At 47.5% G+C, this 14,088-nt stretch overlaps 1 long non-coding RNA gene across 1 annotated transcript in view; it reads right to left on the bottom strand.

Annotated features, from left to right (window-relative positions):
- The window catches only part of LOC148481897 (uncharacterized), an 86,841-nt gene extending 74,221 nt beyond the window's left edge, over positions 1–12,620 (bottom strand). The window contains exons 1-2 of the long non-coding RNA XR_015871815.1: positions 12,556–12,620; positions 502–740 (exon numbers count right to left, since the gene is read on the bottom strand). This is a non-coding gene — a long non-coding RNA (uncharacterized LOC148481897). The remainder of the gene's footprint in view (positions 1–501; positions 741–12,555) is intronic.
- Positions 12,621–14,088: the final 1,468 nt, after the last annotated feature.

The following is a 14,088-nucleotide window of genomic DNA, read 5'->3' as shown; positions in this document are numbered from 1 at the left end:
ATGTAATGTTATTAGCCAGTTTAGACTTGTTCTTCGGTGGGAAAACGGACACAAAGAGCTGTTGGAGGCTGAACTACTACAATACAAACTGACCTATGAACTGCATCGTAACAGAAGAACCAGGAAGAAGAACCAATGGGATTATGCAACTTGTTCTATTGTATTGCCTATCTCTGTAAGGGTACATAAGCAAGCATTCTGCATTTGATAGTTAGTCATCATTTCTTTCTTTTGACGGAGGCTTCACCATTCATGCCGGAAATGTGGATCCAGAGTGCATGCGTATGTATTCGACTGTACCTAGTGATTGTATAATTTGTTTGCGCTAATTGTATTTAGATCACAGCATGTAACTATATGCTTTTTTTGGTGAATAATATCTTTTTGTGCTTTGGAACCACAATCAAAGTCTGGAAAGCAATTATTTCTTGTGCAACTTATAACGTTAAATAGCGACATTTAGGGTTTATAGATCATTAGGTATTCATACACTGTACTTACCCGTTGTACCATCTTTCAGGATGCCGGCTGGCGGGATTCAGATGTCGGCATCTCATACCACGTCGAGATTCCAGGGCCGGTCTTTAGACATGCTTCGGGATTTCGACAGCCGGCATCCCGGACGCTGGCAAATTAATTACATCCCGCTCTAGAGGTAGGAAAAACATTGGTGAAGCTGCACATGCAGCAGGATTTGTCCGTCAGAACAGCCATGCACAAGCCTGGAGAGAGATTACCACCTGAAGGTATAGAAAGAGTGATACTTGTAGTGTATACAGTATGCAATCAGTGGCTGTGTTCAGGGCTGCCATCAAAAATTGTGGAGCAGATTACAAAAAAAGAGGATGTGACTGAAGTTGCTTGGGGAGGTGGCCAGATTGAGGGGTAACAATATATGTTGGTAGCTGCTCAATCACTTCAGTAATATCACTCAGGTGCATGTAAGGGAGGGGTTATGCTATACAAGAAACAGCAAAAAGTATTCCTCCTGCACTCAGAATGAAATCAGCAATAAGATATGAAAAACTACATGGTGGTAGATAATTCAGAGATCTCAGTTGCATATATTTGCAAAAATATGGCTAAGCCTCTAGGCCACGTCACGGCTTTCCTGATTACTGTAGGTCCCTAATACTTTGTCAAAGTCTGGTGTGCAGAACCCCAAAAAGTCGGCAAAGGCCAGCCACCCCAGGGAAGCACACCAGTTAAAGACTAAAGTGGGGTGGCTGACCTTCGCCGACTTTTTAGAGTTCTGCGCCCCAGACTTTGATCAAGTATTAGGGATCTCCAGTAATCCGAGAAGCCGTGACGTGGCCTGGAGGCCGGCTTACCTCCGTTCGGGAAGCCGTCTGTCTAGATTTCGGCATCAGGATTTAGACAGGCGTTGGGATTTCGACGCCTGTCTTTAGTCCCGCGTTGGTATTTAGACGCCGGGATTTAGATAGATGACCTTTGGCTGCTGGCATTTTGCCTGTATCCCTTGCAAATATATACAACTGAGATCTCTGAATTATCTACCGCCATGTAGTTTTTCAAATCTTATTGCTGATTTCATTCTGAGTGCTGGGGGAATACTTTTTGCCCTTTCTCAGATTGAGGGATAGTCAGCCAGGGAGGAGATAGGGGCGGCCAGGAGATGCTAAGCATAAAAGAAGAGGAAACTACAAGTAAGAAAGAGTATAAACATAAAATTGACAGGCCCAAACAGTGCCCCTTGTCCTGCGGTGCCCTGTGCCATGGCACATCTTGCACCACCCTAGCTATGGCCCTGCACAGATATCACATACCAGATACACACTGATCACTGCACATATGTCACTACATCTGTTGCTATGTGGCCATACCTGCTTCTATGCTATTCGTGTGACGCCATTCATGGCCCTAGGCAAAAGCCTTTTACAATGAAGCACAAGCGGGTTAGAAGAGGCAATGATGACAAAAGAACTGAATGTACTGTAATAATGGTTAAATGAGTTTATTGTTTCACTTCAAAATCCCAAATAATAAAGGTAACAAACTGATCATTTCTTCCTCTGTTCAGTTTATATAAAGAAAATAAACTCTCCTTACAAACATTAATTCTGGCAATGCATGAGTAACTGTTTGATTAAGCTAAATACACTCATCCAAAGTACTAATAGCATGCATTCCATGGCTATGAAACACTGGGTGACATTTTAAGGTTGTATGTCATCAGGATTATAATGGAGTAAACAAGTAATTGGAGAGTGGGTCTTGTAAAACATGTATAAGTGGTTTTAGTGTAAAAAGTACTATAGTAGTTACAGTGTGGTATGAGGAAATTGCCCAGTTTGCACAATGAAAGTGTTTTGCATAGAAATGTCTGTGTACTCTCCACCTTTTTACCTCAGAAGTTTGGCACATTGTTAATGACATCTTGTTTGTTCAAGTCAACTTATCTCAAGTTCTGCCGAAAAATTAAACAATTGTGACAACAGATTGCATTTGCAGATTGATATATAATACAATTTACTTTCTGTTGTGCAATATTTCTGTTTTCCAAAACAGTACAATGTTTCATTATCCTGGCACAGTGGAAGTAGTGTAGAATAGTTACAGTAGACTTTCCATTGTTTTCCACCATTTTCTGTCCATGGAAGAAATCATATTATTTTTGCAAGCCCAATCGCATCTTAGCCCTCGTCTAAACTGATGGGGCGCATGTTGTGCCCATATAGACTGGTAAACCTGTCTAAAGTTCTGCTTAGCATGCCCAAATAGCAGTTTGGGTGCCCAAAATCAGGATTTTTTGCCAATTTCTGCTCGACACCTAAGGAGGCTGGGAGCAGAAATCATGCTATTACGCCCATCAGCAAGAACAATGGCATAGCTGCTGTCGGGCGTGCAATACTGCTGCTGGCAGTGAAAGCAATTGAATTCCCCCCATTGGCTGAAGCACTAAAGGTCCCATCATTCCCTTTTCATAAACATTCTGCATAATTTCTATCAAAATAATTGTGATTGTTTGGTAATAGACTTTCCAGTTTGCCGAATATTATTGATATTTCTTTCTCTGACATATTTTCTTCCTCTGTAAGGGGTCTATTTACTGAGCCTTGGATGGAGATAAAGAGAACGGTACCATGAGGTACCAAAGGTACCAGCCAATCAGTTCCTAACTACCATGTGACAGGCTGTGTTTGAAAAATGACAGTTAGGAGCTGATTGGCTAGTGCTTTATTGCCATTCACTTTATCTCCATCCAAGGATTAGTAAATAGACTCCTAAGCATTCTATGGAGATTTTAGAAGCTCCTAAATCTGACCATTTGTTTCCTTGTACAGCATTTGATCAAATTAAATACCTGTGTATTCTCATACTTCACAGTGCCGCCAAGGCTCGATGTGCATGTCCACCTGTGGGGGCGTGGCTACAATAAAGACTATGATTTTATGGTGGACCGGAGGGGGTGTGGTCATGACAGAGCAGGGAAGAAACAAAGGCCCTCATTCAGAGCCGTACGCTCTGAACAGAGCGCACGCTCTGCATGAGGGCCGGGCTCCTTTTTCATGGAGCGTCCTCCTGGACGCTCGTATAGCTGTGGGTCACCACCCACAGGCTATACGAGCGTGCATTTTGATGGCCGCGATGGTCGTGACCATCGCGACCATCGAAATTGCGAGCAGGAGCCTGCGGTTGAGGTTTTCAACCGCAAGCTCCGGAGTGATTTTGGCTCTATCAGAGCCAAAATCACTCCCACTGACATCACTAGTGATGTCAGTGGGCCGGCTTCTGACGGGAGGCGTTCCCGTGGGAACGCCCCCGTCAGGGAGGCATGCCCCCGGCACGCCCACCAAAGGGGGCGTGCTGTCAATCAACATTGACAGCACGCCCCCTTTGATCGGACACAACGAGCGAAGGAAAGTCCTTCGCTCGTCGTGTCTGGCGCATGCGCACGACGGAGCTCCCTCCGTCGTGCGCATGCTCAGTGCAGACCATCGACCCACTTGCGAGCGTACAGCCGCTCGCGAGTGGGTCTGAATCAGGCCCAAAGTGTCAACAACTTTATTAAAGTTAGAACAAGCAGTACTCTTAGTTTGTTTCCTGTTTTAACATGTTATGGGGGAGATTCATAAGCTGTGGGTTGTACCGCCCTGCTTCAGCTCCCGAGTAAAGTGCCTGGACCTATTCAATAAGAAGCCTGCGATCAACCTGCATCTAGCCCCCTTGCAGCACTTCACACAAAGTAGCCACAGAGACATCTCAATCCATGTGTGGCCAATACTCATCATTCTGTATCCTTCTTGCAGCTGATATTTGCTGCCCTGTTACCAGTAGTTGAACCATTACTCCCAGGTACCACTGAGCTGCTACTGTGTTTTTTTAAACCCTGCTGGTTTTGCAGTGATTTACTTAAGATGGTCTGTCCGTGTGGCCTGCCACTGTCTTTACCTAGTCATAGTTGTCACATGCAGTCATAGCTCCAGTACGTCTGTCCATACTGGATCTGATTCAGTGGGTTTCTCACTAGATGCTATCTGACAATAGCAGTGATCTTTCCAAATGATTACCATTGTTCATTGCATCAAAACACACAGAACTGCCAATTCCCTATTTAAGTAATAAGGATACATCTTGTATTGGCTTTGACTGCAATCTATAATGTCAGGGCCTGAGTCTATAAAGACTTAGGGGTCTATTTACTAAGCAGTGTTAGGAGACAGAGTGAAAAGTGATAAGGTGCCAGCCAATCAGCTCCTAACTGTCATTTTTTAAAACAGAGCCTGTGAGATGACAGTTGGGAGCTGATTGGCTGGTACCTTATCACTTTTCACTCTGTCTCCTAACACTGCTTAGTAAATAGACCCTTCAGGTTCACTGTTATGTCTCTGTGGCTTTTTGTGTAACAAGAATAGGACTGAAGTGGCCTAATGGTGAGCTTCAAGGAACTTTCCTGGTTATATGTTTTGACCTAATCATAAGGTTTTATGATCTCCAAAAGTGGACAAGAAAAACAACCCAAATGATATACGGACATATTTATCATTTTTATTTTTACTAAAATAATGGGAAAACAGGTGTATCACTTAAATGTATTAAAGGCAGGGGTGTTTCTAGAGAGGAGGGGGTCCGTGTGCAGTCTCCGACATGGGCCCCCTCCTCTCCACCTGGCCGCCGGCTGCGCACTGAGCGGTGCACAGCCAGCGTCGCACTTATAGACTCTGGGCACTAGAGTGTGCCCAGAGTCTATAGCGCATGCACAGGTCACCGGGAAAATGTCCGCAGTGGCCATTTTCCCTGTATGGCGCATGCATAAACGATGGGAAAATGGCCACGGTGGCCATTTTCCAGACGTTTTTAGAGGCGTAGACACCAGAGCCAATGTGGAACTCCAGAGAGGTAAGTTTTATGGGTGCAAGGTGTGTGGTGTGGGCGCCCCTGGACCCAGGGGCCCATGTGCCCTGCACAGCATGCACCCATTATAAATACGCCCTTGATTAAAGGGCTTTTGGAGCAGTTTTCGTATAAAGAAAAAAAAAAGCTATTCAAGCCCTTAAATTTGCATATTTTTAGTAAACAGATCGCATTTCCAATACTTGTACTAGGAAATGCAATCTGCTTCAATTTTACTATTGTTCAATTGTAAAAATATACTGGAGCAAGCCCTGCTATAATAACGCTATCTTCAGATGGCGTTATGCAGGGTTCCCTCAAGTGCCTGACTCCTTCTCTGCTCTGCCTGATATCTGACAAGCAGAGCAGAGCTTGGAGCTGGTGCCTATCAGCCTATGGGCAGTATTCAATTAGTGGTGAAAACTTTTTGCCGTATTCAATTGCAAAGACTTTTCGCGTACGCGGAAAGTCAATGCAATGTAATAGGCAAAAAAGATTCGCCTATGAATAGCAGACGGAAAAAGTGCTGAATTGCGGTTTTGGGGTGCAAAGGTGCGGAAACCACTCTGCACCTTTGGGACAGCCTCCCAAACGCTAACTGCATTAAAAAAAACCTTTATAAAAAGTGAGGAACACCCCAAAAAATGCCATTGAAAAAGGGGGTGAAAAAGTACAAAGTGGGGGTACACACATTAAAAGTAGCAAAATGGACTTTTAGGGGTCTGCAAGTATGGAGGAGGTGTTTTTTTGATTGCAGGTGCTGGCTGAAGATACGTTTTTAGCATCACTTAGAGCTTCACTTTAGCGATTTTAAACCATGCTTGCACACTTTTTCAAGTACCCCAACTTTGACGGGACTACTTTTTTCACCAAAAAAAACTGCTTAATGTTATTCTTCACCACTTGTGCAAAGATGCTATTTAGAAGCAATTGACAGCACTTAGGTACCCCATATAGCTTCAGGGGGCCTAATCAGGGACATCTATACTGAACCCCAATGTTAGTGTATCTTTTGCGGGTGTCAGGCTGATTTCTCCAATTCTGACAGCACATTTCGCCTGTTTCAGTTTCGCCGGGAGGCCTTTTCGCATCCTTTGGAATTGAATACGACGAATAGTGGGGGCGTGCACGATAAGTTTACACGGCCAAAACACGTGATGTAGGCGAAAAGTCCGGCAGGCGGAAAAGTATCGCCGGTGTGAAACTAATTGAATTCTGCCCTATGTGTCTAAACAGACCACAGCTGATCACAGTGTAGTTGTACAAAAGAAATAAAACTTACTTGCACCAGGATCAGTGATCTCCTCTCTGTGACCCAATCAGCTGATGTGTGCAGTCAGCTGAGATGCAGTAAAGTGAAGGCTGGCACATTCCCAGCATCTCAGCTGACTGCACACAGGAGATCACCGATTAGTCATCTGGCAAGGGAAACGGTGTTACCTGGCCCCTTTCTGCAGCCTGACTTTCTGCATCCTCTCCTGTCCCCGCTTACCCCCTCCCCCCCAGGACAGCTGATTGATGATCTCCACTGAAATGATCAGCTGATGTGTGCAGTCAGATGAGATGCAGTGAAAGTGCCAGCCGGCTAGTCTGGCTCCCATTAACAAGTCTCCCCTGTACACCTCTGATGGTCTCTGGTCCTATAAGCCTAAAGAAGACTTATAGGACAGCACCTGGGGCATTTGCTTAAATAAAATGTTTGTCCTTAAATATATATTTGTGATCCAAACAAACAGATATACCATATCATTATTTTTTTTTATGTCAAATTTACCTCGTGCAATGACTTTTTGGAACAAATACATGTGGTCAAAGTACAGCACTGTTATAAATTAGCATCACTATTCTACTTTCTGCTATTGCAACTATTTTTTATAGAAAATATTGAAATATTGTGTCAAAATCTGAGTTACTGCACTATAACGTATGAAGGTGCTTCAAAGAGAAAGGTAACAAGACCTCTCATGTGTGTAATGTTCTCTATTTCTTTCTGGTTTCCTGCCAGGACAGAGCAGGTAGACCACTGCTTCCACTAATGGCCACTAGACTGCACCTCGTATCAGTCATACTGTCCCAACATCAGTTGTAAGGTGGCGCAGCTGGCGGAAAATGGTCACTCATTGAGGTGCATCTAGTGAGCACATCAGCAGCTGAAATTCATCGCCAGTTTGTCAAGGTGTACGGTGATAATGGTATGTCATGGGCACAGGTTTGCGTTTGGTGCACTGCCTTTGATAACGGCAGGACACACGTCCACCACAGATGGCAATTTGTGTCGCATTGAAGGTCTGATTCAGGAGGACAGACACATTGAGTTACTGATATTGCTGACGAACTGGACATCTCAGTGGGTACTGTGCACAACATCATTCATGAGCACGCATGAGTTGTTACGGTGCTACCATTGGGAGGTACATGACCATCCTCCCTATAGCCCTGACCTGACCCAGGGTCGGCTAATTACCATTAGCCACACCCCCTACATGATGTATTTGGGGGCGTGTCTGTATGACGCGCCTCCTGTTTAACGTCAGTCTGGGGAAATGTCCAGCACTCCGTCAGTCGCTGGGCTGCCCCCAGCCCTTTGCCTGCACTGAATGGATGCTGCGCGCATTCGCGCGACATCCATTCGCTTCTCCGGCATCCAGCACCATCGCAAAGCTGCGGTGGTGGAGGTGCCCGACTGCCCGCGGGACACTTTGGCCCGTGAGTGGAACAGCGGGGCAGTGCCTGAACAACGGGACTGTCCCACTGAAATCTGGAATGGTTGGGAGGGGTGCGCCCTCTATGGGGTGGGGCCCCTGTTCGACCGCACTGGTCGAACGTGCCTCCAGCCAGCCCTGCTGGCACCAAGTGTTTTCCATCTCTTTGGACCACTGAAGAAGCACGGGGATGGAAGATGATGCACAACCGATGGTGAAGTTCAGCAAGACATCATCAGACCCACTCGCAAGCGGCTGTCCGCTCGCAAGTGGGTCGATGGTGTGCACTGAGCATGCGCACAACGGAGGGAGCTCCGTCGTGCGCATGCGCCAGACGCGACGAGCGAAGGAAAGTCCTTCGCTCATTGTGTCTGATCAAAGGGGGCGTGCTGTCGATGTTGATTGACAGCACGCCCCCTTTGGTGGGCGTGCCGGGGGCGTGCCTCCCTGACGGGGGCGTTCCCACGGGAACGCCTCCCGTCAGAAGCCGGCCCACTGACATCACTAGTGATGTCAGTGGGAGTGATTTTGGCTCTGATAGAGCCAAAATCACTCCGGAGCTTGCGGTTGAAAACCTCAACCGCAGGCTCCGGCTCGCAGTTTCGATGGTCGCGATGGTCAAGACCATCGCGGCCATCAAACTGCATGCTCGTATAGCCTGTGGGTGGTGACCCACAGCTATACGAGCGTCCAGGAGGACGCTCCATTTTCATGGAGGCCGGCCCTCATTCAGAGCGTGCGCTCTGCTCAGAGCGTACGGCTCTGAATGAGGGCCCATGTCCTGGTTTTAGGCGCTTGACACTGATTTATTCTATGCTGGGATAAATGCCTTGGTGTATCGTTGGAACAAATGCTTAGACAAGTATGTGGACTATGTGGAAAATAATGTGTACCAAGGCCATACTAATGATTATACGTTTATGTACAAGTTGAACAGATTTTTGCAATGTGAGGTATTGCTACCTTATTTATTAAACCATCTTTGTATAATGTCATTTTGGTGAAAATAAAGGCAGTACTGCGCATAATTTAATTAGCTCTTTACCACTGTACCCCAATCCTAGAAACATCAGACAAACAAAAACTCAACCACTAGATACTTTCCCTGAGTTTTGTTGGAAATCGGTTGCCAGGTAAATAAGTACAGTGATATTCTGGGAAGAGTTTCAACTGTCAGCTCGTTTACTAATATTTGTCAACATTTTGAAATAATTTGTTCCTGGGAATGTCCCAGGGCAACATATAACAGCATATAGCACAAGTAAATAGCATTTTCCAAAAACTGTTATGCTGCAGGACCAAGTGCACAGATGCAAGTGGCAAGTTTTTGCATACAGCACATGTGCAGGTGCGAATATACACATTTTTGCATATTTCCATCCTATTCAGATGCAACTGGGATGGATCTGTCCTATCATGAAATTGGGCATTCCAGGGTAAAAACTGACTGGGTACAATGGGAGCGCTCATAGCCGCCCTGTCTTGTAGGAGTGTGGTGGGTGTGTACCTAAAACTCTGTGCTATTCTATATCATGTGTACAGGGAAGGGAAGCCTTATTCTGACAGATGTCTTGCTGATATTATTGAAGACAGTTGCGGCGGCAAATCAATGGGCGGCAACAGGGGCGTTTTAACAGATGAGGGGGCCAGTGTGCATTCTCCGTCTGGGGGCCTACTCCTTCCTCTTCGGCGGCCGGCAGTGCACTGAGGGCAGCGCCACAGCAGTAGACTCTAGGCACTACCACAGCAGCTATTTTCAAAGTGATTTTTACAGCGCTGATATCGCCGATGTGGGACTCTGGAGAGGTAAGTATTAAAAATATGGGTGCCGGGTGTGTGGTGTGGGCCCCCCTGGTCCTAGGGTCCCGTGTGACCCGTACACCCTGCACCCTATATAGATACGCCGCTGGGCAGCACGGCTTCCTGCTTGCAGACGCATGAATCCCCACTTTAGCCCTATGGATTTTGGCATTAGCATACAGTAGTAAATCAGACTTCTGAGACTGCCCGAAACTACAGGCACTATGCCTATGACTGAGAATCAGCCCCCAAATGTGTGGTCCAATTTAAAAATGTGAAGGATGGCATTTCCTAATTAGTAGAAAATCACAGAATACTTGTATTTCTATGTAGCATGTATTATATGGGCAGTGTTTCTTATTTCATTCTACCCCTTGCATTGCAACATATTCCACCATGGTTTTTCAAAATTCACTATACAGTATATTTGACATACTGTACAGTGGGCCTGATTCAGAGCCGCTCGCTCTGACTGAGTGCTCGCTCTGAATCACGGCTGGGCTTTTTTTTTTGGATCGGCCTCTTGGCCGCTCGCATAGCTGTGGGTGACCACCCACAGCTATTGCGAGCGGCCATGATGATGGTCGCGATGGTCAAGACCATCGCGACCATTGGGCTTGCAACGAGACCCTTGTGGTAGGGTCTCGTTGGCGCAAGCCCCAGAGAGATTTTGGCTCTAACAGAGCCGGAATCTCTCCACTGACATCACTCGTGATGTCAGTGGGGCCGCCCCCAAATGGCAGGCGTTCTCATGGGAACGCCTCAGTTTGGGCAGCCATCCCCCTGGCCCGCCCACCAAAGGGGACGAGCTGTCATTCAACATCGACAGCTTGCCCCCTTTGGTGTGAGACCAGCTCCGTCGTGCGCATGCGCTGTGGGCCACCATCGACCCGGTTGCGAGCGCTCAGCGCTTGCGACCGGGTCTGAATCAGGCCCAGTGGTCTTGCAATCACACTTATATTGCATTGACATTTCCTTCTATGTAGTTTTTGGTATAACTCATACTGTGTAATTCAACTATTTAGGATGATTGGGGTGCTTTTGTTACTACCCCAAATGTAAGGCATAGAAATGGCAAGTTGCAACACAGTTCTTGGAGTGCTCATGCACTTACATCACCCATAGAGATGGCTCCTATGGACTAACAGAAGTATTATTGGATAACATGGTCCATCATTATATGGCCTTCTTTTATGGGTGCAGGTTCAGTAACATTCCTCAGCTAAAATCTCCTTAACAAGCAGGATGTAACCACACTTTATTTAAAATGGCCCCATTGGGGCATAGCAATTGCCAACTCTCCCATCACTGTACCTACAACCTGCATCGGGGCCCCCTAGAACTCTGGATGGGCCTGTTAGAGAATGAAGCTATTTACAATTGAGCACAGGGTAATTATACCACACACAACTTTTGGTGAATTAATACTGGTTTGCCACATATGGCTTTGTGACTACATTTAAATGGAGTGAAGAGCCACAGCTGTAGAAATTAACCACTGTCTCTTGCAAGTTGAACAAACACTATGGGCCTTATTCAGAGTTGAACGTAATGCCAACGCTGTGTGTGTGTTCGCAGAGGATATGCAAAAATATGCTAATGCCACAGATGCCAGGATTTGTATTGAAACGTCTGCAGGTGTCATTGCAAATCCAAACAACTCTGTACTCATTCACAGCCGCATAAGCAGATCCTTTGATAATCGGCCTCCCCAGTGACTCTATGGTCGCCTGAATTGACACTGGAGCCATGTTTTGTGTGTACGAGATTGCAGATGCAGGCAGTGACAAATACGATGACATTTGCATATCTGTGTGCGACTGAGTAGCACAATGGAACTTGGAGTGACAAAAAGCTGCATAATAGCACTTCATATATATAGATTTGGAGACTCAGTCGCACACAGCATAGTAGTGTCACATAGCATATTAATCAGCACAGTCTTCTGGTGCGTTCTAGTCGCATTGCATTGTGATCACATGCATCACATTTTCTGCAAAAAAAGACGCAAAAAAGATGACTGGCTCTACCAAGGGCCCTGCGAGCGGTGAGGGCTGTTTGGTGCAACTTCAGCAATGATGTATGAGGACACATCTGTATAACCTGATGCAGTACCTAACAGTGCAATAAATAGAGGTAAGATCCTCAAATGGTTCTCACCTCTGTGTCAGGCATCCCACAAAGGCTTACTGCTGCTGGCACCAGTCCCACAAGTAACAGTAGATGATACAAAACACAAACCACAGAAACATTATGTTTTTCATGTGAATTCTGCAAGCAGGGCTGCCATCAGAAATGATGGGGCCCGGTACTGACAAAATAGACAGAGCTGGAAAGGCTGGCTGGACTAGGTGGGGGAGGGGTCCACAGGGCTGGGAAGGCTGGCTGGACTAGGGGGGGGCACAGGGATGGCTGGATTAGGGGAGGACACAGGGCTGGGAAGATTGGCTGGACTAGGGGGGGTACAGGGCTGGGTAGGCTGACTGGACTAGGGATGGTACAGGGCTGGGATGGCTGGCTAGAAAAGGGGGGGGCACAGGGCAGGGAAGGCTGGCTGGACTAGGGGGGGCACAGGGCAGGGAAGGCCGGCTGGAGTAGAGGGGGGAAAGGACAGACAAGGATGGCTGGACTGGGAAGGGTGTGCAGGGAAGGCTGGCTGGACTATAAAGCGAGTGCAGGGAAGGGTCAGTATGCTTACCTGTCACTGGCAGCCAGTCAGGCATGGAGAAAACCGGGCCTGGATTTCAGCGTTGTGAATTGCATCGGTAGCCAGGGAGAAGAAACAGAGCCGGCGTCATTCTAAATACGACGTTGGCAGCGAGCCAATCACAGCTTGCGGACCAGCAGCCAATCAGGAGAGGCCGCTGCTGATTGGCTGCTCGTGACCCGGCAGCCAATCAGGAGCGGCCGCTCTTGATTGGCTGCTGGTCCGCGAGCTGTGATTTGCTTGCTGCCAGCAATTTATGGAATGCTACCTGCGCATTGTTTCACCTCTCTGGCTGCCAGTAAATGAATGAGTTATCCCCACTGCTGACATCCGGGCCCCCTCTCTCTCCGGGCCTGCAACTACAGGCCCGGCAGTCCCCCCCTGATGGCAGCCCTGTCTGCAAGACAATTCAGAGAAAAAGAACATAAATAAAGTTTAATGCAGGAATTGTAAGCTAAAGGCAAGCTCCACAATTCACCTTGTGTAATTTGTATGCAAGTGCAGGGGCGTAGGGAGGGCGGCTCTGATGGAGCGCAAGCTCCAGGCGCCGAAGAATTGAAAGGGCAACCAGCGCTGCGGGCTGCACCCACTGGCTTAAGTCTATTCAGCGGCTGTCTACTGACAGCTTGCCGGGTGCCAGCTCCAGGGGCGCTCTGTCTTCTGTGACTGCAGCGTGGGCGTGTGATGTCATGATGTCACACGCACGGATAGAGGAGCCGGGCCTGCTGGGCCATGTCCGAAGATAGAAAAAAGAATATGTCATAACATAAGAGGTGAGTGCTAGCTCTGCTTATATCTAATACTGTCAGTGAGTTATGGGATTTATAAGAGATAGCTCCTGGTCAGCTATAATAAGTGAGGGGGAGGAAATATATTTTATACTGTCAGTAGCTGTTAGTCTTGTTAGGGGATGGGGCCTGGCCTGCTATAATCATTGAGGGGGGGCACTTATATATTTAATACTGTCAGTGGCTGAGGGTTTGATTGGGCAGGCCTGCTATAATCAGTGAGGGGGGGGGGAGCACTGATAGACAAAGAGGTCACAAAATGAGGGGTGTAATGGGTATTATAAGAGATTGGGGGGGTTGGAGACACTGATATGGGGGCTGGTATGACAGGGGCATGAAGGCTGGAGTGGCAGGGGGCTGGAGTGACAGGGGACTGAAGTCTGGAGTGGCAGGGGGCTGAAGGCTGGAGTGATAGGGGACTGCAGTCTGGAGTGATAGGGGACTGAAGGCTGGAGTGACAGGGAGCAGAAGGCTGGAGTGGCAGGGGACTGAAGGCTGGAGTGGCAGGGGACTGCAGTCTGGAGTGACAGGGGACTGCAGTCTGGAGTGACAGGGGACTGCAGTCTGGAGTGACAGGGGACTGAAGGCTGGAGTGGCAGGGGACTGAAGGCTGGAGTGACAGGGGACTGAAGGCTGGAGTGGCAGGGGACTGCAGTCTGGAGTGACAGGGGACTGCAGTCTGGAGTGATAGGGGACTGAAGGCTGGAGTGGCAGGGGACTGAAGGCTGGAGTGGCA

This window comes from Taudactylus pleione, unplaced genomic scaffold (genome assembly GCF_031769625.1).
Source record: "Taudactylus pleione unplaced genomic scaffold, aTauple2 ptg000556l, whole genome shotgun sequence".
NCBI classification, from domain to species: Eukaryota; Metazoa; Chordata; class Amphibia; order Anura; family Myobatrachidae; genus Taudactylus; species Taudactylus pleione.
Note: the sequence above shows the minus strand (reverse complement) of the source record. Positions and strands in the feature narration are given on the sequence as shown.